General features: G+C 36.0%; 20 non-coding genes across 20 annotated transcripts; all 20 read right to left on the bottom strand.

Annotated features, from left to right (window-relative positions):
• Nucleotides 1-363: 363 nt before the first annotated feature.
• TRNAH-GUG (transfer RNA histidin (anticodon GUG)) lies at nucleotides 364-435 on the bottom strand. The gene has a single exon. It is a non-coding gene; the product is annotated as a tRNA-His (tRNA).
• Nucleotides 436-443: 8 nt separating this feature from the next.
• Nucleotides 444-516, bottom strand: TRNAH-AUG (transfer RNA histidin (anticodon AUG)). The gene has a single exon. It is a non-coding gene; the product is annotated as a tRNA-His (tRNA).
• Nucleotides 517-2,178: 1,662 nt separating this feature from the next.
• Nucleotides 2,179-2,251, bottom strand: TRNAH-AUG (transfer RNA histidin (anticodon AUG)). The gene has a single exon. It is a non-coding gene; the product is annotated as a tRNA-His (tRNA).
• A 1,664-nt stretch (nucleotides 2,252-3,915) lies between these two features.
• Nucleotides 3,916-3,988, bottom strand: TRNAR-ACG (transfer RNA arginine (anticodon ACG)). The gene has a single exon. It is a non-coding gene; the product is annotated as a tRNA-Arg (tRNA).
• A 1,584-nt stretch (nucleotides 3,989-5,572) lies between these two features.
• On the bottom strand, nucleotides 5,573-5,644 carry TRNAH-GUG (transfer RNA histidin (anticodon GUG)). Its single transcript has one exon. It is a non-coding gene; the product is annotated as a tRNA-His (tRNA).
• A 585-nt stretch (nucleotides 5,645-6,229) lies between these two features.
• TRNAR-ACG (transfer RNA arginine (anticodon ACG)) lies at nucleotides 6,230-6,302 on the bottom strand. The gene has a single exon. It is a non-coding gene; the product is annotated as a tRNA-Arg (tRNA).
• A 507-nt stretch (nucleotides 6,303-6,809) lies between these two features.
• TRNAH-AUG (transfer RNA histidin (anticodon AUG)) lies at nucleotides 6,810-6,882 on the bottom strand. Its single transcript has one exon. It is a non-coding gene; the product is annotated as a tRNA-His (tRNA).
• A 1,662-nt stretch (nucleotides 6,883-8,544) lies between these two features.
• Nucleotides 8,545-8,617, bottom strand: TRNAH-AUG (transfer RNA histidin (anticodon AUG)). The gene has a single exon. It is a non-coding gene; the product is annotated as a tRNA-His (tRNA).
• Nucleotides 8,618-10,859: 2,242 nt separating this feature from the next.
• Nucleotides 10,860-10,932, bottom strand: TRNAR-ACG (transfer RNA arginine (anticodon ACG)). The gene has a single exon. It is a non-coding gene; the product is annotated as a tRNA-Arg (tRNA).
• A 3,978-nt stretch (nucleotides 10,933-14,910) lies between these two features.
• On the bottom strand, nucleotides 14,911-14,983 carry TRNAR-ACG (transfer RNA arginine (anticodon ACG)). Its single transcript has one exon. It is a non-coding gene; the product is annotated as a tRNA-Arg (tRNA).
• A 507-nt stretch (nucleotides 14,984-15,490) lies between these two features.
• TRNAH-AUG (transfer RNA histidin (anticodon AUG)) lies at nucleotides 15,491-15,563 on the bottom strand. Its single transcript has one exon. It is a non-coding gene; the product is annotated as a tRNA-His (tRNA).
• A 505-nt stretch (nucleotides 15,564-16,068) lies between these two features.
• On the bottom strand, nucleotides 16,069-16,141 carry TRNAR-GCG (transfer RNA arginine (anticodon GCG)). The gene has a single exon. It is a non-coding gene; the product is annotated as a tRNA-Arg (tRNA).
• A 2,241-nt stretch (nucleotides 16,142-18,382) lies between these two features.
• TRNAR-ACG (transfer RNA arginine (anticodon ACG)) lies at nucleotides 18,383-18,455 on the bottom strand. Its single transcript has one exon. It is a non-coding gene; the product is annotated as a tRNA-Arg (tRNA).
• A 3,978-nt stretch (nucleotides 18,456-22,433) lies between these two features.
• Nucleotides 22,434-22,506, bottom strand: TRNAR-ACG (transfer RNA arginine (anticodon ACG)). The gene has a single exon. It is a non-coding gene; the product is annotated as a tRNA-Arg (tRNA).
• Nucleotides 22,507-22,933: 427 nt separating this feature from the next.
• Nucleotides 22,934-23,005, bottom strand: TRNAH-GUG (transfer RNA histidin (anticodon GUG)). The gene has a single exon. It is a non-coding gene; the product is annotated as a tRNA-His (tRNA).
• Nucleotides 23,006-23,013: 8 nt separating this feature from the next.
• TRNAH-AUG (transfer RNA histidin (anticodon AUG)) lies at nucleotides 23,014-23,086 on the bottom strand. The gene has a single exon. It is a non-coding gene; the product is annotated as a tRNA-His (tRNA).
• A 505-nt stretch (nucleotides 23,087-23,591) lies between these two features.
• Nucleotides 23,592-23,664, bottom strand: TRNAR-GCG (transfer RNA arginine (anticodon GCG)). Its single transcript has one exon. It is a non-coding gene; the product is annotated as a tRNA-Arg (tRNA).
• A 1,083-nt stretch (nucleotides 23,665-24,747) lies between these two features.
• Nucleotides 24,748-24,820, bottom strand: TRNAR-ACG (transfer RNA arginine (anticodon ACG)). Its single transcript has one exon. It is a non-coding gene; the product is annotated as a tRNA-Arg (tRNA).
• A 427-nt stretch (nucleotides 24,821-25,247) lies between these two features.
• On the bottom strand, nucleotides 25,248-25,319 carry TRNAH-GUG (transfer RNA histidin (anticodon GUG)). The gene has a single exon. It is a non-coding gene; the product is annotated as a tRNA-His (tRNA).
• Nucleotides 25,320-26,484: 1,165 nt separating this feature from the next.
• Nucleotides 26,485-26,557, bottom strand: TRNAR-ACG (transfer RNA arginine (anticodon ACG)). Its single transcript has one exon. It is a non-coding gene; the product is annotated as a tRNA-Arg (tRNA).
• Between the last annotated feature and the right edge of the window lie 156 nt (nucleotides 26,558-26,713).

Here is a 26,713-nt window from a genome sequence, read left to right as displayed (position 1 = left end):
ATTGAAGGGTATACAGAATCACATTTTGGAAATTGACTGTACACTATCTGCAGGGATTGTTTCCCAAAAACGTTTTAGGTAAAATAATAATTGTGACTGCTAAAAGATATTTCAAAAATGTGATGAACTTACTCAGAAGGAAGCCCAAACATTCTTCTTTCCTGAATTCTAGAATTTATGTCAAATTGCAAGTACTTTAGTACAATAATTCACAATTAAATTATTCAAAGCATGTTAAGATAGCTTTATAATAAGCATTAAACACAAATAGTGCAAGCACCTTCAAAGAATCTGCTTACTTTCTGAAATTTTCTTAAGATTCAGTATTGTGAAAAAATGGATGATTGAGAAACAAAATCAAAATGCCGTGACCCGGATTCGAACCGGGGTTGCTGCGGCCACAACGCAGAGTACTAACCACTATGCGATCACGGCAATTTAAGCGAACCAGGTAGGAATCGAACCTACAAACTTATGATCCATAGTCAGACACGTTATCCATTGCGCCACTAGCCCAGGTGCCCTGTAGTAATTGAAGTGTCTTTCCTGTTTTTGAGCCTGTTTTAAAGTTTTATGGTTATTGAAGTATATACAGAATCACATTTTGGAAATTGACTGTACACTATCTGCAGGGATTGATTCCCAAAAACGTTTTAGGTACAATAATCCTTGTGACTGCTAAAAGATCTTTCAAAAATGTAATGAACTTACTCAGACAGAGCCCAAACATTCTTCTTTCCTGAATTCCAGAATTTATGTCAAATTCCCAGTCCTTTATTAAAATAATTCACAATTAAATTATTCAAAGCATGTTAAGATAGCTTTATAATAAGCATTAAACACAAATAGTGCAAGCACCTTCAAAGAATCTGCTTACTTTCTGAAATTTTCTTAAGATTCAGTATTGTGAAAAAATGGATGATTGAGAAACAAAATCAAAATGCCGTGACCTGTTTTCGAACCGGGGTTGCTGCGGCCACAACGCAGAGTACTAACCACTATGCGATCAAAGCAATATAAGCAAGCCAGGTAGGAGTCGAACCTACAATCTTCTGATCCGTAGTAGGACGCGTTATCCATTGCGCCACTGGCCCACGTGTTTTGTAGTAATTGAAGTGTCTTGCCTGTTTTTGAGCCTATTTTAGAGTTTTATGGTTATTGAAGTATATACAGAATCACATTTTGGAAATTGACTGTAGACTATCTGCAGGGCTTGTTTCCCAAAAACGTTTTAGGTAAAATAATAATTGTGACTGCTAAAAGATATTTCAAAAATGTGATGAACTTACTCAGAAGGAAGCCCAAACATTCTTCTTTCCTGAATTCTAGAATTTATGTCAAATTCCCAGTACTTTAGTACAATAATTCACAATTAAATTATTCAAAGCATGTTAAGATAGCTTTATAATAAGCATTAAACACAAATAGTGCAAGCACCTTCAAAGAATCTGCTTACTTTCTGAAATTTTCTTAAGATTCAGTATTGTGAAAAAATGGATGATTGAGAAACAAAATCAAAATGCCGTGACCCGGATTCGAACCGGGGTTGCTGCGGCCACAAAGCAGAGTACTAACCACTATACGATCACGGCAATTTATGCGAGCCAGGTAGGAGTCGAACCTACAAACTTATTATCCGTAGTCAGACACGTTATCCATTGCGCCACTGGCCCAGGTGCCCTGTAGTAATTGAAGTGTCTTTCCTGTTTTTGAGCCAGTTTTGGAGTTTTATGGTTATTGAAGTATATACAGAATCACATTTTGGAAATTGACTGTACACTATCTGCAGGGATTGTTTCCCAAAAACGTTTTAGGTACAATAATCCTTGTGACTGCTAAAAGATCTTTCAAAAATGTAATGAACTTACTCAGACAGAGCCCAAACATTCTTCTTTCCTGAATTCCAGAATTTATGTCAAATTCCCAGTCCTTTAGTACAATAATTCACAATTAAATTATTCAAAGCATGTTAAGAAAGCTTTATAATAAGCATTAAAAACAAATAGTGCAAGCACCTTCAAAGAATCTTCTTACTTTCTGAAATTTTCTTAAGATTCAGTATTGTGAAAAAATGGATGATTGAGAAACAAAATCAAAATGCTGTGACATGTTTTTGAACCTGGGTTGCTGCGGCCACAACACAGAGTACTAACCACTATACGATCACGGAAATATAAGCAAGCCAGGTAGGAGTCAAACCTACAATCTTCTGATCCATAGTCAGACGCGTTATCCATTGCGCCACTGGCCCATGTGTTTTGTAGTAATTGAAGTGTCTTTCCTGTTTTTGAGCCTATTTTCAGAGTTTTATGGTTATTGAAGTATATACAGAATCACATTTTGGAAATTGACTGTACACTATCTGCAGGGATTGTTTCCCAAAAAAGTTTTAGGTAAAATAATAATTGTGACTGCTAAAAGATATTTCAAAAATGTGATGAACTTACTCAGAAGGAAGCCCAAACATTCTTCTTTCCTGAATTCTAGAATTTATGTCAAATTCCCAGTACTTTAGTACAATAATTCACAATTAAATTATTCAAAGCATGTTAAGACAGCTTTATAATAAGCATTAAACACAAATAGTGCAAGCACCTTCAAAGAATCTGCTTACTTTCTGAAATTTTCTTAAGATTCAGTATTGTGAAAAAATGGATGATTGAGAAACAAAATGAAAATGCCGTAACCCGGATTCGAACCGGGGTTGCTGCAGCCACAACGCAGAGTACTAACCACTATACGGTCATGGCAATTTAAGCGAGCCAGGTAGGAGTCAAACCTACAAACTTATGATCCGTAATCAGACACGGTATCCATTGCCCACTGTCCCAGGTGTCTTGTAGTAATTGAAGTGTCTTTCCTGTTTTTGAGCCTGTTTTAGAGTTTTATGGTTATTGAAGTATATACAGAATCACATTTTGGAAATTGACTGTACACTATCTGCAGGGATTGTTTCCTAAAAAAGTTTTAGGTAAAATAATCCTTGTGACTGCTAAAAGATCTTTAAAAAATGTGATGAACTTACTCAGACAGAGCCCAAACATTCTTCTTTCCTGAATTCCAGAATTTATGTCAAATTCCCAGTCTTTTAGTACAATAATTCACAATTAAATTATTCAAAGCATGTTAAGATAGCTTTATAATAAGCATTAAACACAAATAGTGCAAGCACCTTCAAAGAATCTGCTTACTTTCTGAAATTTTCTTAAGATTCAGTATTGTGAAAAAATGGATGATTGTGAAACAAAATCAAAATGCTGTGACCCGTTTTCGAACGGGGGTTGCTGCGGCCACAACGCAGAGTACTAACCACTATACGATCAAGGCAATATAAGCGAGCCAGGTAGGAGTCGAACCTATGATCTTCTGATCCGTAGTCAGACGCGTTATCCATTGCACCACTGGCCCACTTGTTTTGTAGTAATTGAAGTGTCTTTCCTGTTTTTGAGCCTATTTTCAGAGTTTTATGGTTATTGAAGTGTATACAGAATCACATTTTGGAAATTGACTGTAGACTATCTGCAGGGATTGTTTCCCAAAAACGTTTTAGGTAAAATAATAATTGTGACTGCTAAAAGATATTTCAAAAATGTGATGAACTTACTCAGAAGGAAGCCCAAACATTCTTCTTTCCTGAATTCTAGAATTTATGTCAAATTCCCAGTCCTTTAGTACAATAATTCACAATTAAATTATTCAAAGCATGTTAAGATAGCTTTATAATAAGCATTAAACACAAATAGTGCAAGCACCTTCAAAGAATCTGCTTACTTTCTGAAATTTTCTTAAGATTCAGTATTGTGAAAAAATGGATGATTGAGAAACAAAATCAAAATGCCGTGACCTGTTTTCGAACCGGGGTTGCTGCGGCCACAACGCAGAGTACTAACCACTATACGATCAAGGCAATATAAGCGAGCCAGGTAGGAGTCGAACCTACAATCTTCTGATCCGTAGTCAGACGCGTTATCCATTGCACCACTGGCCCACGTGTTTTGTAGTAATTGAAGTGTCTTTCCTGTTTTTGAGCCTATTTTCAGAGTTTTATGGTTATTGAAGTGTATACAGAATCACATTTTGGAAATTGACTGTACACTATCTGCAGGGATTGTTTCCCAAAAACGTTTTAGGTAAAATAATAATTGTGACTGCTAAAAGATATTTCAAAAATTTGATGAACTTACTCAGAAGGAAGCCCAAACATTCTTCTTTCCTGAATTCTAGAATTTATGTCAAATTCCAAGTACTTTAGTACAATAATTCACAATTAAATTATTCAAAGCATGTTAAGATAGCTTTATAATAAGCATTAAACACAAATAGTGCAAGCACCTTCAAAGAATCTGCTTACTTTCTGAAATTTTCTTAAGATTCAGTATTGTGAAAAAATGGATGATTGAGAAACAAAATCAAAATGCCGTGACCTGTTTTCAAACTGGGGTTGCTGCGGCCACAACGCAGAGTACTAACCACTATACGATCACGTCAATTTAAGCGAGCCAGGTAGGAGTAGAACCTACAAACTTATGATCCGCAGTCAGACACGTTATTCATTGCGCCACTGGCCCAGGTGCCCTGTAGTAATTGAAGCGTCTTTCCTGTTTTTGAGCCAGTTTTGGAGTTTTATGGTTATTGAAGTATATACAGAATCACATTTTGGAAATTGACTGTACACTATCTGCTGGGATTGTTTCCAAAAACGTTTTAGGTAAAATAATCCTTGTGACTGCTAAAAGATCTTTAAAAAATGTGATGAACTTACTCAGACAGAGCCCAAACATTCTTCTTTCCTGAATTCCAGAATTTATGTCAAATTCCCAGTCCTTTAGTACAATAATTCACAATTAAATTATTCAAAGCATGTTAAGATAGCTTTATAAGAAGCATTAAACACAAATAGTGCAAGCACCTTCAAAGAATCTGCTTACTTTCTGAAATTTTCTTAAGATTCAGTATTGTGAAAAAATGGATGATTGTGAAACAAAATCAAAATGCTGTGACCCGTTTTCGAACGGGGGTTGCTGCGGCCACAACGCAGAGTACTAACCACTATACGATCAAGGAAATATAAGCGAGCCAGGTAGGAGTCGAACCTATAATCTTCTGATCCGTAGTCAGATGCGTTATCCATTGCACCACTGGCCCACGTGTTTTGTAGTAATTGAAGTGTCTTTCCTGTTTTTGAGCCTATTTTCAGAGTTTTATGGTTATTGAAGTGTATACAGAATCACATTTTGGAAATTGACTGTACACTATCTGCAGGGATTGTTTCCCAAAAACGTTTTAGGTAAAATAATAATTGTGACTGCTAAAAGATATTTCAAAAATGTGATGAACTTACTCAGAAGGAAGCCCAAACATTCTTCTTTCCTGAATTCTAGAATTTATGTCAAATTCCCAGTACTTTAGTACAATAATTCACAATTAAATTATTCAAAGCATGTTAAGATAGCTTTATAATGAGCATTAAACACAAATAGTGCAAGCACCTTCAAAGAATCTGCTTACTTTCTGAAATTTTCTTAAGATTCAGTATTGTGTAAAAATGGATGATTGAGAAACAAATTCTAAATGCCGTGACCCGGATTCGAACCGGGGTTGCTGCGGCCACAGCGCAGAGTACTAACCACTATACGATCATGGCAAATTAAGCGAGCCAGGTAGGAGTCGAACCTACAATCTACAGATCCTTAGTCAGACACGTTATCCATTGCCCACTGTCCCGGGTGTCTTGTAGTAATAGAAGTGTCTTTCCAGTTTTTGAGCCTGTTTTCAGAATTTTATGGTTATTGAAGTATATACAGAATCACATTTTGGTAATTGACTGTACACTATCTGCAGGGATTGTTTCCCAAAAACGTTTTAGGTAAAATAATCATTGTGACTGCTAAAAGATCTTTAAAAAATGTGATGAACTACTCAGACAGAGCCCAAACATTCTTCTTTCCTGAATTCCAGAATTTATGTCAAATTCCCAGTCCTTTAGTACAATAATTCACAATTAAATTATTCAAAGCATGTTAAGATAGCTTTATAATAAGCATTAAACACAAATAGTGCAAGCACCTTCAAAGAATCTTCTTACTTTCTGAAATTTTCTTAAGATTCAGTATTGTGAAAAAATGGATGATTGAGAAACAAAATTGTAATGCCAAGACCCATTTTCGAACTGGGGTTGCTGCGGCCACAACGCAGAGTACAAACCACTATACAATCATGGAAATATAAGCGAGCCAGGTAGGAATTGAACCAACAATCTTCTGATCCGTAGTCAGACGCGTTATCCATTGCGCCACTGGCCCAAGTGTTTTGTAGAAATTGAAGTGTCTTTCCTGTTTTTGAGCCTATTTTCAGAGTTTTATGGTTATTGAAGGGTATACAGAATCACATTTTGGAAATTGACTGTACACTATCTGCAGGGATTGTTTCCCAAAAACGTTTTAGGTAAAATAATAAATGTGACTGCTAAAAGATATTTCAAAAATGTGATGAACTTACTCAGAAGGAAGCCCAAACATTCTTCTTTCCTGAATTCTAGAATTTATGTCAAATTGCAAGTACTTTAGTACAATAATTCACAATTAAATTATTCAAAGCATGTTAAGATAGCTTTATAATAAGCATTAAACACAAATAGTGCAAGCACCTTCAAAGAATCTGCTTACTTTCTGAAATTTTCTTAAGATTCAGTATTGTGAAAAAATGGATGATTGAGAAACAAAATCAAAATGCCGTGACCCGGATTCGAACCGGGGTTGCTGTGGCCACAACGCAGAGTACTAACCACTATGCGATCACGGCAATTTAAGCGAACCAGGTAGGAATCGAACCTACAAACTTATGATCCATAGTCAGACACGTTATCCATTGCGCCACTAGCCCAGGTGCCCTGTAGTAATTGAAGTGTCTTTCCTGTTTTTGAGCCTGTTTTAAAGTTTTATGGTTATTGAAGTATATACAGAATCACATTTTGGAAATTGACTGTACACTATCTGCAGGGATTGATTCCCAAAAACGTTTTAGGTACAATAATCCTTGTGACTGCTAAAAGATCTTTCAAAAATGTAATGAACTTACTCAGACAGAGCCCAAACATTCTTCTTTCCTGAATTCCAGAATTTATGTCAAATTCCCAGTCCTTTATTAAAATAATTCACAATTAAATTATTCAAAGCATGTTAAGATAGCTTTATAATAAGCATTAAACACAAATAGTGCAAGCACCTTCAAAGAATCTGCTTACTTTCTGAAATTTTCTTAAGATTCAGTATTGTGAAAAAATGGATGATTGAGAAACAAAATCAAAATGCCGTGACCTGTTTTCGAACCGGGGTTGCTGCGGCCACAACGCAGAGTACTAACCACTATGCGATCAAAGCAATATAAGCAAGCCAGGTAGGAGTCCAACCTACAATCTTCTGATCCGTAGTAGGACGCGTTATCCATTGCGCCACTGGCCCACGTGTTTTGTAGTAATTGAAGTGTCTTGCCTGTTTTTGAGCCTATTTTAGAGTTTTATGGTTATTGAAGTATATACAGAATCACATTTTGGAAATTGACTGTAGACTATCTGCAGGGATTGTTTCCCAAAAACGTTTTAGGTAAAATAATAATTGTGACTGCTAAAAGATATTTCAAAAATGTGATGAACTTACTCAGAAGGAAGCCCAAACATTCTTCTTTCCTGAATTCTAGAATTTATGTCAAATTCCCAGTACTTTAGTACAATAATTCACAATTAAATTATTCAAAGCATGTTAAGATAGCTTTATAATAAGCATTAAACACAAATAGTGCAAGCACCTTCAAAGAATCTGCTTACTTTCTGAAATTTTCTTAAGATTCAGTATTGTGAAAAAATGGATGATTGAGAAACAAAATCAAAATGCCGTGACCCGGATTCGAACCGGGGTTGCTGCGGCCACAAAGCAGAGTACTAACCACTATACGATCACGGCAATTTATGCGAGCCAGGTAGGAGTCGAACCTACAAACTTATTATCCGTAGTCAGACACGTTATCCATTGCGCCACTGGCCCAGGTGCCCTGTAGTAATTGAAGTGTCTTTCCTGTTTTTGAGCCAGTTTTGGAGTTTTATGGTTATTGAAGTATATACAGAATCACATTTTGGAAATTGACTGTACACTATCTGCAGGGATTGTTTCCCAAAAACGTTTTAGGTACAATAATCCTTGTGACTGCTAAAAGATCTTTCAAAAATGTAATGAACTTACTCAGACAGAGCCCAAACATTCTTCTTTCCTGAATTCCAGAATTTATGTCAAATTCCCAGTCCTTTAGTACAATAATTCACAATTAAATTATTCAAAGCATGTTAAGAAAGCTTTATAATAAGCATTAAAAACAAATAGTGCAAGCACCTTCAAAGAATCTTCTTACTTTCTGAAATTTTCTTAAGATTCAGTATTGTGAAAAAATGGATGATTGAGAAACAAAATCAAAATGCTGTGACCTGTTTTTGAACCTGGGTTGCTGCGGCCACAACACAGAGTACTAACCACTATACGATCACGGAAATATAAGCAAGCCAGGTAGGAGTCAAACCTACAATCTTCTGATCCATAGTCAGACGCGTTATCCATTGCGCCACTGGCCCATGTGTTTTGTAGTAATTGAAGTGTCTTTCCTGTTTTTGAGCCTATTTTCAGAGTTTTATGGTTATTGAAGTATATACAGAATCACATTTTGGAAATTGACTGTACACTATCTGCAGGGATTGTTTCCCAAAAAAGTTTTAGGTAAAATAATAATTGTGACTGCTAAAAGATATTTCAAAAATGTGATGAACTTACTCAGAAGGAAGCCCAAACATTCTTCTTTCCTGAATTCTAGAATTTATGTCAAATTCCCAGTACTTTAGTACAATAATTCACAATTAAATTATTCAAAGCATGTTAAGACAGCTTTATAATAAGCATTAAACACAAATAGTGCAAGCACCTTCAAAGAATCTGCTTACTTTCTGAAATTTTCTTAAGATTCAGTATTGTGAAAAAATGGATGATTGAGAAACAAAATGAAAATGCCGTAACCCGGATTCGAACCGGGGTTGCTGCAGCCACAACGCAGAGTACTAACCACTATACGGTCATGGCAATTTAAGCGAGCCAGGTAGGAGTCAAACCTACAAACTTATGATCCGTAATCAGACACGGTATCCATTGCCCACTGTCCCAGGTGTCTTGTAGTAATTGAAGTGTCTTTCCTGTTTTTGAGCCTGTTTTAGAGTTTTATGGTTATTGAAGTATATACAGAATCACATTTTGGAAATTGACTGTACACTATCTGCAGGGATTGTTTCCTAAAAAAGTTTTAGGTAAAATAATCCTTGTGACTGCTAAAAGATCTTTAAAAAATGTGATGAACTTACTCAGACAGAGCCCAAACATTCTTCTTTCCTGAATTCCAGAATTTATGTCAAATTCCCAGTCTTTTAGTACAATAATTCACAATTAAATTATTCAAAGCATGTTAAGATAGCTTTATAATAAGCATTAAACACAAATAGTGCAAGCACCTTCAAAGAATCTGCTTACTTTCTGAAATTTTCTTAAGATTCAGTATTGTGAAAAAATGGATGATTGAGAAACAAAATCATAATGCCGTGACCCATTTTCGAACCGTGGTTGCTGCGGCCACAACGCAGAGTAGTAACCACTGTACAATCATGGAAATATAAGCGAGCCAGGTAAGAATTGAACCAACAATCTTCTGATCCGTAGTCAGACGCGTTATCCATTGCGCCACTGGCCCACGTGTTTTGTAGTAATTGAAGTGTCTTTCCTGTTTTTGAGCCTATTTTCAGAGATTTATGGTTATGGAAGTGTATACAGAATCACATTTTGGAAATTGACTGTACACTATCTGCAGGGATTGTTTCCCAAAAACGTTTTAGGTAAAATAATAATTGTGACTGCTAAAAGATATTTCAAAAATGTAATGAACTTACTCAGAAGGAAGCCCAAACATTCTTCTTTCCTGAATTCTAGAATTTATGTCAAATTCCCAGTACTTTAGTACAATAATTCACAATTAAATTATTCAAAGCATGTTAAGATAGCTTTATAATAAGCATTAAACACAAATAGTGCAAGCACCTTCAAAGAATCTGCTTACTTTCAGAAATTTTCTTAAGATTCAGTATTGTGAAAAAATGGATGATTGAGAAACAAAATCAAAATGCCGTGACCTGTTTTCGAACCGGGGTTGCTGCGGCCACAACGCAGAGTACGAACCACTATACGATCAAGGCAATATAAGCGAGCCAGGTAGGAGTCGAACCTACAAACTTATGATCCGCAGTCAGACACGTTATCCATTGCGCACTGGCCCAGGTGCCCTGTAGTAATTGAAGTGTCTTTCCTGTTTTTGAGCCTGTTTTCAGAGTTTTATGGTTATTGAAGTATATACAGAATCACATTGTGGAAATTGACTGTACACTATCTGCAGGGATTGTTTCCCAAAAATGTTTTAGGTACAATAATCCTTGTGACTGCTAAAAGATCTTTCAAAAATTTAATGAACTTGCTCAGACAGAGCCCAAACATTCTTCTTTCCTGAATTCCAGAATTTATGTCAAATTCCCAGTCCTTTATTAAAATAATTCACAATTAAATTATTCAAAGCATGTTAAGATAGCTTTATAATAAGCATTAAACACAAATAGTGCAAGCACCTTCAAAGAATCTGCTTACTTTCTGAAATTTTCTTAAGATTCAGTATTGTGAAAAAATGGATGATTGAGAAACAAAATCAAAATGCCGTGACCTGTTTTCGAACCGGGGTTGCTGCGGCCACAACGCAGAGTACTAACCACTATACGATCAAGGCAATATAAGCGAGCCAGGTAGGAGTCGAACCTACAATCTTCTGATCCGTAGTCAGACACGTTATCCATTGCACCACTGGCCCAAGTGTTTTGTAGTAATTGAAGTGTCTTTCCTGTTTTTGAGCCTATTTTCAGAGTTTTATGGTTATTGAAGTGTATACAGAATCACATTTTGGAAATTGACTGTACACTATCTGCAGGGATTGTTTCCCAAAAACGTTTTAGGTAAAATAATAATTGTGACTGCTAAAAGATATTTCAAAAATTTGATGAACTTACTCAGAAGGAAGCCCAAACATTCTTCTTTCCTGAATTCTAGATTTTATGTCAAATTCCAAGTACTTTAGTACAATAATTCACAATTAAATTATTCAAAGCATGTTAAGATAGCTTTATAATAAGCATTAAACACAAATAGTGCAAGCACCTTCAAAGAATCTGCTTACTTTCTGAAATTTTCTTAAGATTCAGTATTGTGAAAAAATGGATGATTGAGAAACAAAATCAAAATGCCGTGACCTGTTTTCAAACTGGGGTTGCTGCGGCCACAACGCAGAGTACTAACCACTATACGATCACGTCAATTTAAGCGAGCCAGGTAGGAGTAGAACCTACAAACTTATGATCCGCAGTCAGACACGTTATTCATTGCGCCACTGGCCCAGGTGCCCTGTAGTAATTGAAGCGTCTTTCCTGTTTTTGAGCCAGTTTTGGAGTTTTATGGTTATTGAAGTATATACAGAATCACATTTTGGAAATTGACTGTACACTATCTGCTGGGATTGTTTCCAAAAACGTTTTAGGTAAAATAATCCTTGTGACTGCTAAAAGATCTTTAAAAAATGTGATGAACTTACTCAGACAGAGCCCAAACATTCTTCTTTCCTGAATTCCAGAATTTATGTCAAATTCCCAGTCCTTTAGTACAATAATTCACAATTTAATTATTCAAAGCATGTTAAGATAGCTTTATAAGAAGCATTAAACACAAATAGTGCAAGCACCTTCAAAGAATCTGCTTACTTTCTGAAATTTTCTTAAGATTCAGTATTGTGAAAAAATGGATGATTGTGAAACAAAATCAAAATGCTGTGACCCGTTTTCGAACGGGGGTTGCTGCGGCCACAACGCAGAGTACTAACCACTATACGATCAAGGCAATATAAGCGAGCCAGGTAGGAGTCGAACCTATAATCTTCTGATCCGTAGTCAGACGCGTTATCCATTGCACCACTGGCCCACGTGTTTTGTAGTAATTGAAGTGTCTTTCCTGTTTTTGAGCCTATTTTCAGAGTTTTATGGTTATTGAAGTGTATACAGAATCACATTTTGGAAATTGACTGTACACTATCTGCAGGGATTGTTTCCCAAAAACGTTTTAGGTAAAATAATAATTGTGACTGCTAAAAGATATTTCAAAAATGTGATGAACTTACTCAGAAGGAAGCCCAAACATTCTTCTTTCCTGAATTCTAGAATTTATGTCAAATTCCCAGTACTTTAGTACAATAATTCACAATTAAATTATTCAAAGCATGTTAAGATAGCTTTATAATAAGCATTAAACACAAATAGTGCAAGCACCTTCAAAGAATCTGCTTACTTTCTGAAATTTTCTTAAGATTCAGTATTGTGAAAAAATGGATGATTGAGAAACAAAATCAAAATGCGGTGACCTGTTTTCAAACTGGGGTTGTTGCGGCCACAACGCAGAGTACTAACCACTATGCGATCACGTCAATTTAAGCGAGCCAGGTAGGAGTAGAACCTACAAACTTATGATCCGCAGTCAGACACGTTATCCATTGCGCCACTGTCCCGGGTGCCCTGTAGTAATTGAAGCGTCTTTCCTGTTTTTGAACCAGTTTTGGAGTTTTATGGTTATTGAAGTATATACAGAATCACATTTTGGAAATTGACTGTACACTATCTGCTGGGATTGTTTCCAAAAACGTTTTAGGTAAAATAATCCTTGTGACTGCTAAAAGATCTTTAAAAAATGTGATGAACTTACTCAGACAGAGCCCAAACATTCTTCTTTCCTGAATTCCAGAATTTATGTCAAATTCCCAGTCCTTTAGTACAATAATTCACAATTAAATTATTCAAAGCATGTTAAGATAGCTTTATAATAAGCATTAAACACAAATAGTGCAAGCACCTTCAAAGAATCTGCTTACTTTCTGAAATTTTCTTAAGATTCAGTATTGTGAAAAAATGGATGATTGTGAAACAAAATCAAAATGCTGTGACCCGTTTTCAAACCAGGGTTGCTGCGGCCACAATGAAGAGTACTAACTACTATACGATCTCGGCAATTTAAGCAAGCCAGGTAGGAACTGAACCAACAATCTTCTGATCCAAAGTCAGACGCGTTATCCATTGCGCCACCGGCCCAGTTGCCTTGTAGTAATTGAAGTGTCTTTCCTGTTTTTGAGCCTGTTGTCAGAGTTTTATGGTTATTGAAGTGTATGCAGAATCACATTTTGGAAATTGACTGTACACTATCTGCAGGGATTGTTTCCCAAAAACGTTTTAGGTAAAATAATCCTTGTGACTGCTAAAAGATCTTTAAAAAATGTGATGAACTTACTCAGGAAGAGCCCAAACATTCTTCTTTCCTGAATTCCAGAATTTATGTCAAATTCCTAGTCCTTTAGTACAATAATTCACAATTAAATTATTCAAAGCATGTTAAGATAGCTTTATAATAAGCATTAAACACAAATAGTGCAAGCACCTTCAAAGAATCTGCTTACTTTCTGAAATTTTCTTAAGATTCAGTATTGTGAAAAAATGGATGGTTGAAAAACAAAATCAAAATGCGGTGACCTGTTTTCGAACCGGGGTTGCTGCAGCCACAACGCAGAGTACTAACCACTATGCGATCAAGGCAATATAAGCAAGCCAGGTAGGAGTCGAACCTACCATCTTCTGATCCTTAGTCAGACGCGTTATCCATTGCGCCACTGGCCCACGTGTTTTGTAGTAATTGAAGTGTCTTTCCTGTTTTTGAGCCTATTTTCAGAGTTTTATGGTTATTGAAGTATATACAGAATCACATTTTGGAAATTGACTGTAGACTATCTGCAGGGATTGTTTCCCAAAAACGTTTTAGGTTAAATAATAATTGTGACTGCTAAAAGATATTTCAAAAATGTGATGAACTTACACAGAAGGAAGCCCAAACATTCTTCTTTCCTGAATTCTAGAATTTATGTCAAATTCCCAGTACTTTAGTACAATAATTCACAATTAAATTATTCAAAGCATGTTAAGATAGCTTTATAATGAGCATTAAACACAAATAGTGCAAGCACCTTCAAAGAATCTGCTTACTTTCTGAAATTTTCTTAAGATTCAGTATTGTGTAAAAATGGATGATTGAGAAACAAATTCTAAATGCCGTGACCCGGATTCGAACCGGGGTTGCTGCGGCCACAGCGCAGAGTACTAACCACTATACAATCATGGAAATATAAGCGAGCCAGGTAGGAATTGAACCAACAATCTTCTGATCCGTAGTCAGACGCATTATCCATTGCCCCACCGGCCCTGTTGCCTTGTAGTAATTGAAGTGTCTTTCCTGTTTTTGAGCCTGTTTTCAGAGTTTTATGGTTATTGAAGTATATACAGAATCACATTTTGGAAATTGACTGTACACTATCTGCAGGGATTGTTTCCCAAAATGTTTTAGGTACAATAATCCTTGTGACTGCTAAAAGATCTTTCAAAACTGTAATGAACTTACTCAGACAGAGCCCAAACATTCTTCTTTCCTGAATTCCAGAATTTATGTCAAATTCCCAGTCCTTTATTAAAATAATTCACAATTAAATTATTCAAAGCATGTTAAGATAGCTTTATAATAAGCATTAAACACAAATAGTGCAAGCACCTTCAAAGAATCTGCTTACTTTCTGAAATTTTCTTAAGATTCAGTATTGTGAAAAAATGGATGATTGAGAAACAAAATCAAAATGCCGTGACCTGTTTTTGAACTGGGGTTGCTGCGGCCACAACTCAGAGTACTAACCACTATACGATCAAGGTAATATAAGCGAGCCAGGTAGGAGTCGAACCTACAATCTTCTGATCCGTAGTCAGACGCGTTATCCATTGCGCCACTGGCCCAAGTGTTTTGTAGAAATTGAAGTGTCTTTCCTGTTTTTGAGCCTATTTTCAGAGTTTTATGGTTATTGAAGGGTATACAGAATCACATTTTGGAAATTGACTGTACACTATCTGCAGGGATTGTTTCCCAAAAACGTTTTAGGTAAAATAATAATTGTGACTGCTAAAAGATATTTCAAAAATGTGATGAACTTACTCAGAAGGAAGCCCAAACATTCTTCTTTCCTGAATTCTAGAATTTATGTCAAATTGCAAGTACTTTAGTACAATAATTCACAATTAAATTATTCAAAGCATGTTAAGATAGCTTTATAATAAGCATTAAACACAAATAGTGCAAGCACCTTCAAAGAATCTGCTTACTTTCTGAAATTTTCTTAAGATTCAGTATTGTGAAAAAATGGATGATTGAGAAACAAAATCAAAATGCCGTGACCCGGATTCGAACCGGGGTTGCTGCGGCCACAACGCAGAGTACTAACCACTATGTGATCACGGCAATTTAAGCGAACCAGGTAGGAATCGAACCTACAAACTTATGATCCATAGTCAGACACGTTATCCATTGCGCCACTAGCCCAGGTGCCCTGTAGTAATTGAAGTGTCTTTCCTGTTTTTGAGCCTGTTTTAAAGTTTTATGGTTATTGAAGTATATACAGAATCACATTTTGGAAATTGACTGTACACTATCTGCAGGGATTGATTCCCAAAAACGTTTTAGGTACAATAATCCTTGTGACTGCTAAAAGATCTTTCAAAAATGTAATGAACTTACTCAGACAGAGCCCAAACATTCTTCTTTCCTGAATTCCAGAATTTATGTCAAATTCCCAGTCCTTTATTAAAATAATTCACAATTAAATTATTCAAAGCATGTTAAGAAAGCTTTATAATAAGCATTGAAAACAAATAGTGCAAGCACCTTCAAAGAATCTTCTTACTTTCTGAAATTTTCTTAAGATTCAGTATTGTGAAAAAATGGATGATTGAGAAACAAAATCATAATGCCGAGACCCATTTTCGAAACGTGGCTGCTGCAGCCTCAACGCAGAGTACTAACCACTGTACAATCATGGAAATATAAGCGAGCCAGGTAGGAATTGAACCAACAATCTTCTGATCCGCAGTCAGACGCGTTATCCATTGCGCCACCGGCCCAGGTGCCTTGTAGTAATTGAAGTGTCTTTCCTGTTTCTGAGCCTGTTTTCAGAGTTTTATGGTTATTGAAGTGTATACAGAATCACATTTTGGAAATCGACTGTACACTATCTGCAGGGATTGATTCCCAAAAACGTTTTAGGTACAATAATCCTTGTGACTGCTAAAAGATCTTTCAAAAATGTAATGAACTTACTCAGACAGAGCCCAAACATTCTTCTTTCCTGAATTCCAGAATTTATGTCAAATTCCCAGTCCTTTATTAAAATAATTCACAATTAAATTATTCAAAGCATGTTAAGAAAGCTTTATAATAAGCATTAAACACAAATAGTGCAAGCACCTTCAAAGAATCTGCTTACTTTCTGAAATTTTCTTAAGATTCAGTATTGTGAAAAAATGGATGATTGAGAAACAAAATCAAAATGCCGTGACCTGTTTTCAAACTGGGGTTGCTGCGGCCACAACGCAGAGTACTAACCACTATACGATCACGTCAATTTAAGCGAGCCAGGTAGGAGTAGAACCTACAAACTTATGATCCGCAGTCAGACACGTTATCCATTGCGCCACTGTCCCTGGTGCCCTGTAGTAATTGAAGCGTCTTTCCTGTTTTTGAGCCAGTTTTGGAGTTTTATGGTTATTGAAGTATATACAGAATCACATTTTGAAAATTGACTGTACACTATCTGCTGGGATTGTTTCCAAAAACGTTTTAGGTAGAATAATCCTTGTGACTGCTAAAAGATCTTTAAAAAATGTGATGAACTTACTCAGGAAGAGCCCAAACATTCTTCTTTCCTGAATTCCAGAATTTATGTCAAATTCCTAGTCCTTTAGTACAATAATTCACAATTAAATTATTCAAAGCATGTTAAGATAGCTTTATAATAAGCATTAAACACAAATAGTGCAAGCACCTTCAAAGAATCTGCTTACTTTCTGAAATTTTCTTAAGATTCAGTATTGTGAAAAAATGGATGGTTGAAAAACAAAATCAAAATGCGGTGACCTGTTTTCGAACCGGGGTTGCTGCAGCCACAACGCAGAGTACTAACCACTATGCGATCAAGGCAATATAAGCAAGCCAGGTAGGAGTCGAACCTACCATCTTCTGATCCTTAGTCAGACGCGTTATCCATTGCGCCACTGGCCCACGTGTTTTGTAGTAATTGAAGTGTCTTTCCTGTTTTTGAGCCTATTTTCAGAGTTTTATGGTTATTGAAGTATATACAGAATCACATTTTGGAAATTGACTGTAGACTATCTGCAGGGATTGTTTCCCAAAAACGTTTTAGGTTAAATAATAATTGTGACTGCTAAAAGATATTTCAAAAATGTGATGAACTTACACAGAAGGAAGCCCAAACATTCTTCTTTCCTGAATTCTAGAATTTATGTCAAATTCCCAGTACTTTAGTACAATAATTCACAATTAAATTATTCAAAGCATGTTAAGATAGCTTTATAATGAGCATTAAACACAAATAGTGCAAGCACCTTCAAAGAATCTGCTTACTTTCTGAAATTTTCTTAAGATTCAGTATTGTGTAAAAATGGATGATTGAGAAACAAATTCTAAATGCCGTGACCCGGATTCGAACCGGGGTTGCTGCGGCCACAGCGCAGAGTACTAACCACTATACAATCATGGAAATATAAGCGAGCCAGGTAGGAATTGAACCAACAATCTTCTGATCCGTAGTCAGACGCATTATCCATTGCCCCACCGGCCCTGTTGCCTTGTAGTAATTGAAGTGTCTTTCCTGTTTTTGAGCCTGTTTTCAGAGTTTTATGGTTATTGAAGTATATACAGAATCACATTTTGGAAATTGACTGTACACTATCTGCAGGGATTGTTTCCCAAAATGTTTTAGGTACAATAATCCTTGTGACTGCTAAAAGATCTTTCAAAACTGTAATGAACTTACTCAGACAGAGCCCAAACATTCTTCTTTCCTGAATTCCAGAATTTATGTCAAATTCCCAGTCCTTTATTAAAATAATTCACAATTAAATTATTCAAAGCATGTTAAGATAGCTTTATAATAAGCATTAAACACAAATAGTGCAAGCACCTTCAAAGAATCTGCTTACTTTCTGAAATTTTCTTAAGATTCAGTATTGTGAAAAAATGGATGATTGAGAAACAAAATCAAAATGCCGTGACCTGTTTTTGAACTGGGGTTGCTGCGGCCACAACTCAGAGTACTAACCACTATACGATCAAGGTAATATAAGCGAGCCAGGTAGGAGTCGAACCTACAATCTTCTGATCCGTAGTCAGACGCGTTATCCATTGCGCCACTGGCCCAAGTGTTTTGTAGAAATTGAAGTGTCTTTCCTGTTTTTGAGCCTATTTTCAGAGTTTTATGGTTATTGAAGGGTATACAGAATCACATTTTGGAAATTGACTGTACACTATCTGCAGGGATTGTTTCCCAAAAACGTTTTAGGTAAAATAATAATTGTGACTGCTAAAAGATATTTCAAAAATGTGATGAACTTACTCAGAAGGAAGCCCAAACATTCTTCTTTCCTGAATTCTAGAATTTATGTCAAATTGCAAGTACTTTAGTACAATAATTCACAATTAAATTATTCAAAGCATGTTAAGATAGCTTTATAATAAGCATTAAACACAAATAGTGCAAGCACCTTCAAAGAATCTGCTTACTTTCTGAAATTTTCTTAAGATTCAGTATTGTGAAAAAATGGATGATTGAGAAACAAAATCAAAATGCCGTGACCTGTTTTTAAACTGGGGTTGCTGCGGCCACAACGCAGAGTACTAACCACTATACGATCACGTCAATTTAAGCGAGCCAGGTAGGAGTAGAACCTACAAACTTATGATCCGCAGTCAGACACGTTATTCATTGCGCCACTGGCCCAGGTGCCCTGTAGTAATTGAAGCGTCTTTCCTGTTTTTGAGCCAGTTTTGGAGTTTTATGGTTATTGAAGTATATACAGAATCACATTTTGGAAATTGACTGTACACTATCTGCTGGGATTGTTTCCAAAAACGTTTTAGGTAAAATAATCCTTGTGACTGCTAAAAGATCTTTAAAAAATGTGATGAACTTACTCAGACAGAGCCCAAACATTCTTCTTTCCTGAATTCCAGAATTTATGTCAAATTCCCAGTCCTTTAGTACAATAATTCACAATTTAATTATTCAAAGCATGTTAAGATAGCTTTATAAGAAGCATTAAACACAAATAGTGCAAGCACCTTCAAAGAATCTGCTTACTTTCTGAAATTTTCTTAAGATTCAGTATTGTGAAAAAATGGATGATTGTGAAACAAAATCAAAATGCTGTGACCCGTTTTCGAACGGGGGTTGCTGCGGCCACAACGCAGAGTACTAACCACTATACGATCAAGGCAATATAAGCGAGCCAGGTAGGAGTCGAACCTATAATCTTCTGATCCGTAGTCAGACGCGTTATCCATTGCACCACTGGCCCACGTGTTTTGTAGTAATTGAAGTGTCTTTCCTGTTTTTGAGCCTATTTTCAGAGTTTTATGGTTATTGAAGTGTATACAGAATCACATTTTGGAAATTGACTGTACACTATCTGCAGGGATTGTTTCCCAAAAACGTTTTAGGTAAAATAATAATTGTGACTGCTAAAAGATATTTCAAAAATGTGATGAACTTACTCAGAAGGAAGCCCAAACATTCTTCTTTCCTGAATTCTAGAATTTATGTCAAATTCCCAGTACTTTAGTACAATAATTCACAATTAAATTATTCAAAGCATGTTAAGATAGCTTTATAATAAGCATTAAACACAAATAGTGCAAGCACCTTCAAAGAATCTGCTTACTTTCTGAAATTTTCTTAAGATTCAGTATTGTGAAAAAATGGATGATTGAGAAACAAAATCAAAATGCGGTGACCTGTTTTCAAACTGGGGTTGCTGCGGCCACAACGCAGAGTACTAACCACTATGCGATCACGTCAATTTAAGCGAGCCAGGTAGGAGTAGAACCTACAAACTTATGATCCGCAGTCAGACACGTTATCCATTGCGCCACTGTCCCGGGTGCCCTGTAGTAATTGAAGCGTCTTTCCTGTTTTTGAACCAGTTTTGGAGTTTTATGGTTATTGAAGTATATACAGAATCACATTTTGGAAATTGACTGTACACTATCTGCTGGGATTGTTTCCAAAAACGTTTTAGGTAAAATAATCCTTGTGACTGCTAAAAGATCTTTAAAAAATGTGATGAACTTACTCAGACAGAGCCCAAACATTCTTCTTTCCTGAATTCCAGAATTTATGTCAAATTCCCAGTCCTTTAGTACAATAATTCACAATTAAATTATTCAAAGCATGTTAAGATAGCTTTATAATAAGCATTAAACACAAATAGTGCAAGCACCTTCAAAGAATCTGCTTACTTTCTGAAATTTTCTTAAGATTCAGTATTGTGAAAAAATGGATGATTGTGAAACAAAATCAAAATGCTGTGACCCGTTTTCAAACCGGGGTTGCTGCGGCCACAATGAAGAGTACTAACTACTATACGATCTCGGCAATTTAAGCAAGCCAGGTAGGAACTGAACCAACAATCTTCTGATCCAAAGTCAGACGCGTTATCCATTGCGCCACCGGCCCAGTTGCCTTGTAGTAATTGAAGTGTCTTTCCTGTTTTTGAGCCTGTTGTCAGAGTTTTATGGTTATTGAAGTGTATGCAGAATCACATTTTGGAAATTGACTGTACACTATCTGCAGGGATTGTTTCCCAAAAACGTTTTAGGTAAAATAATCCTTGTGACTGCTAAAAGATCTTTAAAAAATGTGATGAACTTACTCAGGAAGAGCCCAAACATTCTTCTTTCCTGAATTCCAGAATTTATGTCAAATTCCTAGTCCTTTAGTACAATAATTCACAATTAAATTATTCAAAGCATGTTAAGATAGCTTTATAATAAGCATTAAACACAAATAGTGCAAGCACCTTCAAAGAATCTGCTTACTTTCTGAAATTTTCTTAAGATTCAGTATTGTGAAAAAATGGATGGTTGAAAAACAAAATCAAAATGCGGTGACCTGTTTTCGAACCGGGGTTGCTGCAGCCACAACGCAGAGTACTAACCACTATGCGATCAAGGCAATATAAGCAAGCCAGGTAGGAGTCGAACCTACCATCTTCTGATCCTTAGTCAGACGCGTTATCCATTGCGCCACTGGCCCACGTGTTTTGTAGTAATTGAAGTGTCTTTCCTGTTTTTGAGCCTATTTTCAGAGTTTTATGGTTATTGAAGTATATACAGAATCACATTTTGGAAATTGACTGTAGACTATCTGCAGGGATTGTTTCCCAAAAACGTTTTAGGTTAAATAATAATTGTGACTGCTAAAAGATATTTCAAAAATGTGATGAACTTACACAGAAGGAAGCCCAAACATTCTTCTTTCCTGAATTCTAGAATTTATGTCAAATTCCCAGTACTTTAGTACAATAATTCACAATTAAATTATTCAAAGCATGTTAAGATAGCTTTATAATGAGCATTAAACACAAATAGTGCAAGCACCTTCAAAGAATCTGCTTACTTTCTGAAATTTTCTTAAGATTCAGTATTGTGTAAAAATGGATGATTGAGAAACAAATTCTAAATGCCGTGACCCGGATTCGAACCGGGGTTGCTGCGGCCACAGCGCAGAGTACTAACCACTATACAATCATGGAAATATAAGCGAGCCAGGTAGGAATTGAACCAACAATCTTCTGATCCGTAGTCAGACGCATTATCCATTGCCCCACCGGCCCTGTTGCCTTGTAGTAATTGAAGTGTCTTTCCTGTTTTTGAGCCTGTTTTCAGAGTTTTATGGTTATTGAAGTATATACAGAATCACATTTTGGAAATTGACTGTACACTATCTGCAGGGATTGTTTCCCAAAATGTTTTAGGTACAATAATCCTTGTGACTGCTAAAAGATCTTTCAAAACTGTAATGAACTTACTCAGACAGAGCCCAAACATTCTTCTTTCCTGAATTCCAGAATTTATGTCAAATTCCCAGTCCTTTATTAAAATAATTCACAATTAAATTATTCAAAGCATGTTAAGATAGCTTTATAATAAGCATTAAACACAAATAGTGCAAGCACCTTCAAAGAATCTGCTTACTTTCTGAAATTTTCTTAAGATTCAGTATTGTGAAAAAATGGATGATTGAGAAACAAAATCAAAATGCCGTGACCTGTTTTTGAACTGGGGTTGCTGCGGCCACAACTCAGAGTACTAACCAATATACGATCAAGGTAATATAAGCGAGCCAGGTAGGAGTCGAACCTACAATCTTCTGATCCGTAGTCAGACGCGTTATCCATTGCGCCACTGGCCCAAGTGTTTTGTAGAAATTGAAGTGTCTTTCCTGTTTTTGAGCCTATTTTCAGAGTTTTATGGTTATTGAAGGGTATACAGAATCACATTTTGGAAATTGACTGTACACTATCTGCAGGGATTGTTTCCCAAAAACGTTTTAGGTAAAATAATAATTGTGACTGCTAAAAGATATTTCAAAAATGTGATGAACTTACTCAGAAGGAAGCCCAAACATTCTTCTTTCCTGAATTCTAGAATTTATGTCAAATTGCAAGTACTTTAGTACAATAATTCACAATTAAATTATTCAAAGCATGTTAAGATAGCTTTATAATAAGCATTAAACACAAATAGTGCAAGCACCTTCAAAGAATCTGCTTACTTTCTGAAATTTTCTTAAGATTCAGTATTGTGAAAAAATGGATGATTGAGAAACAAAATCAAAATGCCGTGACCCGGATTCGAACCGGGGTTGCTGCGGCCACAACGCAGAGTACTAACCACTATGCGATCACGGCAATTTAAGCGAACCAGGTAGGAATCGAACCTACAAACTTATGATCCATAGTCAGACACGTTATCCATTGCGCCACTAGCCCAGGTGCCCTGTAGTAATTGAAGTGTCTTTCCTGTTTTTGAGCCTATTTTAAAGTTTTATGGTTATTGAAGTATATACAGAATCACATTTTGGAAATTGACTGTACACTATCTGCAGGGATTGATTCCCAAAAACGTTTTAGGTACAATAATCCTTGTGACTGCTAAAAGATCTTTCAAAAATGTAATGAACTTACTCAGACAGAGCCCAAACATTCTTCTTTCCTGAATTCCAGAATTTATGTCAAATTCCCAGTCCTTTATTAAAATAATTCACAATTAAATTATTCAAAGCATGTTAAGAAAGCTTTATAATAAGCATTGAAAACAAATAGTGCAAGCACCTTCAAAGAATCTTCTTACTTTCTGAAATTTTCTTAAGATTCAGTATTGTGAAAAAATGGATGATTGAGAAACAAAATCATAATGCCGAGACCCATTTTCGAAACGTGGCTGCTGCAGCCTCAACGCAGAGTACTAACCACTGTACAATCATGGAAATATAAGCGAGCCAGGTAGGAATTGAACCAACAATCTTCTGATCCGCAGTCAGACGCGTTATCCATTGCGCCACCGGCCCAGTTGCCTTGTAGTAATTGAAGTGTCTTTCCTGTTTCTGAGCCTGTTTTCAGAGTTTTATGGTTATTGAAGTGTATACAGAATCACATTTTGGAAATCGACTGTACACTATCTGCAGGGATTGATTCCCAAAAACGTTTTAGGTACAATAATCCTTGTGACTGCTAAAAGATCTTTCAAAAATGTAATGAACTTACTCAGACAGAGCCCAAACATTCTTCTTTCCTGAATTCCAGAATTTATGTCAAATTCCCAGTCCTTTATTAAAATAATTCACAATTAAATTATTCAAAGCATGTTAAGAAAGCTTTATAATAAGCATTAAACACAAATAGTGCAAGCACCTTCAAAGAATCTGCTTACTTTCTGAAATTTTCTTAAGATTCAGTATTGTGAAAAAATGGATGATTGTGAAACAAAATCAAAATGCCGTGACCTGTTTTCAAACTGGGGTTGCTGCGGCCACAACGCAGAGTACTAACCACTATACGATCACGTCAATTTAAGCGAGCCAGGTAGGAGTAGAACCTACAAACTTATGATCCGCAGTCAGACACGTTATCCATTGCGCCACTGTCCCTGGTGCCCTGTAGTAATTGAAGCGTCTTTCCTGTTTTTGAGCCAGTTTTGGAGTTTTATGGTTATTGAAGTATATACAGAATCACATTTTGAAAATTGACTGTACACTATCTGCTGGGATTGTTTCCAAAAACGTTTTAGGTAGAATAATCCTTGTGACTGCTAAAAGATCTTTAAAAAATGTGATGAACTTACTCAGGAAGAGCCCAAACATTCTTCTTTCCTGAATTCCAGAATTTATGTCAAATTCCTAGTCCTTTAGTACAATAATTCACAATTAAATTATTCAAAGCATGTTAAGATAGCTTTATAATAAGCATTAAACACAAATAGTGCAAGCACCTTCAAAGAATCTGCTTACTTTCTGAAATTTTCTTAAGATTCAGTATTGTGAAAAAATGGATGGTTGAAAAACAAAATCAAAATGCGGTGACCTGTTTTCGAACCAGGGTTGCTGCAGCCACAACGCACAGTACTAACCACTATGCGATCAAGGCAATATAAGCAAGCCAGGTAGGAGTCGAACCTACCATCTTCTGATCCGTAGTCAGACGCGTTATCCATTGCGCCACTGGCCCACGTGTTTTGTAGTAATTGAAGTGTCTTTCCTGTTTTTGAGCCTATTTTCAGAGTTTTATGGTTATTGAAGTATATACAGAATCACATTTTGGAAATTGACTGTAGACTATCTGCAGGGATTGTTTCCCAAAAACGTTTTAGGTAAAATAATAATTGTGACTGCTAAAAGATATTTCAAAAATGTGATGAACTTACACAGAAGGAAGCCCAAACATTCTTCTTTCCTGAATTCTAGAATTTATGTCAAATTCCCAGTACTTTAGTACAATAATTCACAATTAAATTATTCAAAGCATGTTAAGATAGCTTTATAATGAGCATTAAACACAAATAGTGCAAGCACCTTCAAAGAATCTGCTTACTTTCTGAAATTTTCTTAAGATTCAGTATTGTGTAAAAATGGATGATTGAGAAACAAATTCTAAATGCCGTGACCCGGATTCAAACCGGGGTTTCTGCGGCCACAGCGCAGAGTACTAACCACTATACGATCATGGCAAATTAAGCGAGCCAGGTAGGAGTCGAACCTACAATCTACAGATCCATAGTCAGACACGTTATCCATTGCCCACTGTCCCGGGTGTCTTGTAGTAATTGAAGTGTCTTTCCAGTTTTTGAGCCTGTTTTCAGAATTTTATGGTTATTGAAGTATATACAGAATCACATTTTGGTAATTGACTGTACACTATCTGCAGGGATTGTTTCCCAAAAACGTTTTAGGTAAAATAATCCTTGTGACTGCTAAAAGATCTTTAAAAAAATGTGATGAACTACTCAGACAGAGCCCAAACATTCTTCTTTCCTGAATTCCAGAATTTATGTCAAATTCCCAGTCCTTTAGTACAATAATTCACAATTAAATTATTCAAAGCATGTTAAGATAGCTTTATAATAAGCATTAAACACAAATAGTGCAAGCACCTTCAAAGAATCTTCTTACTTTCTGAAATTTTCTTAAGATTCAGTATTGTGAAAAAATGGATGATTGAGAAACAAAATTGTAATGCCAAGACCCATTTACGAACCGGGGTTGCTGTGGCCACAACGCAGAGTACAAACCACTATACAATCATGGAAATATAAGCGAGCCAGGTAGGAATTGAACCAACAATCTTCTGATCCGTAGTCAGACGCATTATCCATTGCCCCACCGGCCCTGTTGCCTTGTAGTAATTGAAGTGTCTTTCCTGTTTTTCAGCCTGTTTTCAGAGTTTTATGGTTATTGAAGTATATACAGAATCACATTTTGGAAATTGACTGTACACTATCTGCAGGGATTGTTTCCCAAAAATGTTTTAGGTACAATAATCCTTGTGACTGCTAAAAGATCTTTCAAAACTGTAATGAACTTACTCAGACAGAGCCCAAACATTCTTCTTTCCTGAATTCCAGAATTTATGTCAAATTCCCAGTCCTTTATTAAAATAATTCACAATTAAATTATTCAAAGCATGTTAAGATAGCTTTATAATAAGCATTAAACACAAATAGTGCAAGCACCTTCAAAGAATCTGCTTACTTTCTGAAATTTTCTTAAGATTCAGTATTGTGAAAAAATGGATGATTGAGAAACAAAATCAAAATGCCGTGACCTGTTTTTGAACTGGGGTTGCTGCGGCCACAACTCAGAGTACTAACCACTATACGATCAAGGCAATATAAGCGAGCCAGGTAGGAGTCGAACCTACAATCTTCTGATCCGTAGTCAGACGCGTTATCCATTGCGCCACTGGCCCAAGTGTTTTGTAGAAATTGAAGTGTCTTTCCTGTTTTTGAGCCTATTTTCAGAGTTTTATGGTTATTGAAGGGTATACAGAATCACATTTTGGAAATTGACTGTACACTATCTGCAGGGATTGTTTCCCAAAAACGTTTTAGGTAAAATAATAATT

The sequence above is a fragment of the Taudactylus pleione genome, unplaced genomic scaffold (assembly GCF_031769625.1).
Source record: "Taudactylus pleione unplaced genomic scaffold, aTauple2 ptg000551l, whole genome shotgun sequence".
Classification (NCBI taxonomy): domain Eukaryota; kingdom Metazoa; phylum Chordata; class Amphibia; order Anura; family Myobatrachidae; genus Taudactylus; species Taudactylus pleione.
Note: the sequence above shows the minus strand (reverse complement) of the source record. Positions and strands in the feature narration are given on the sequence as shown.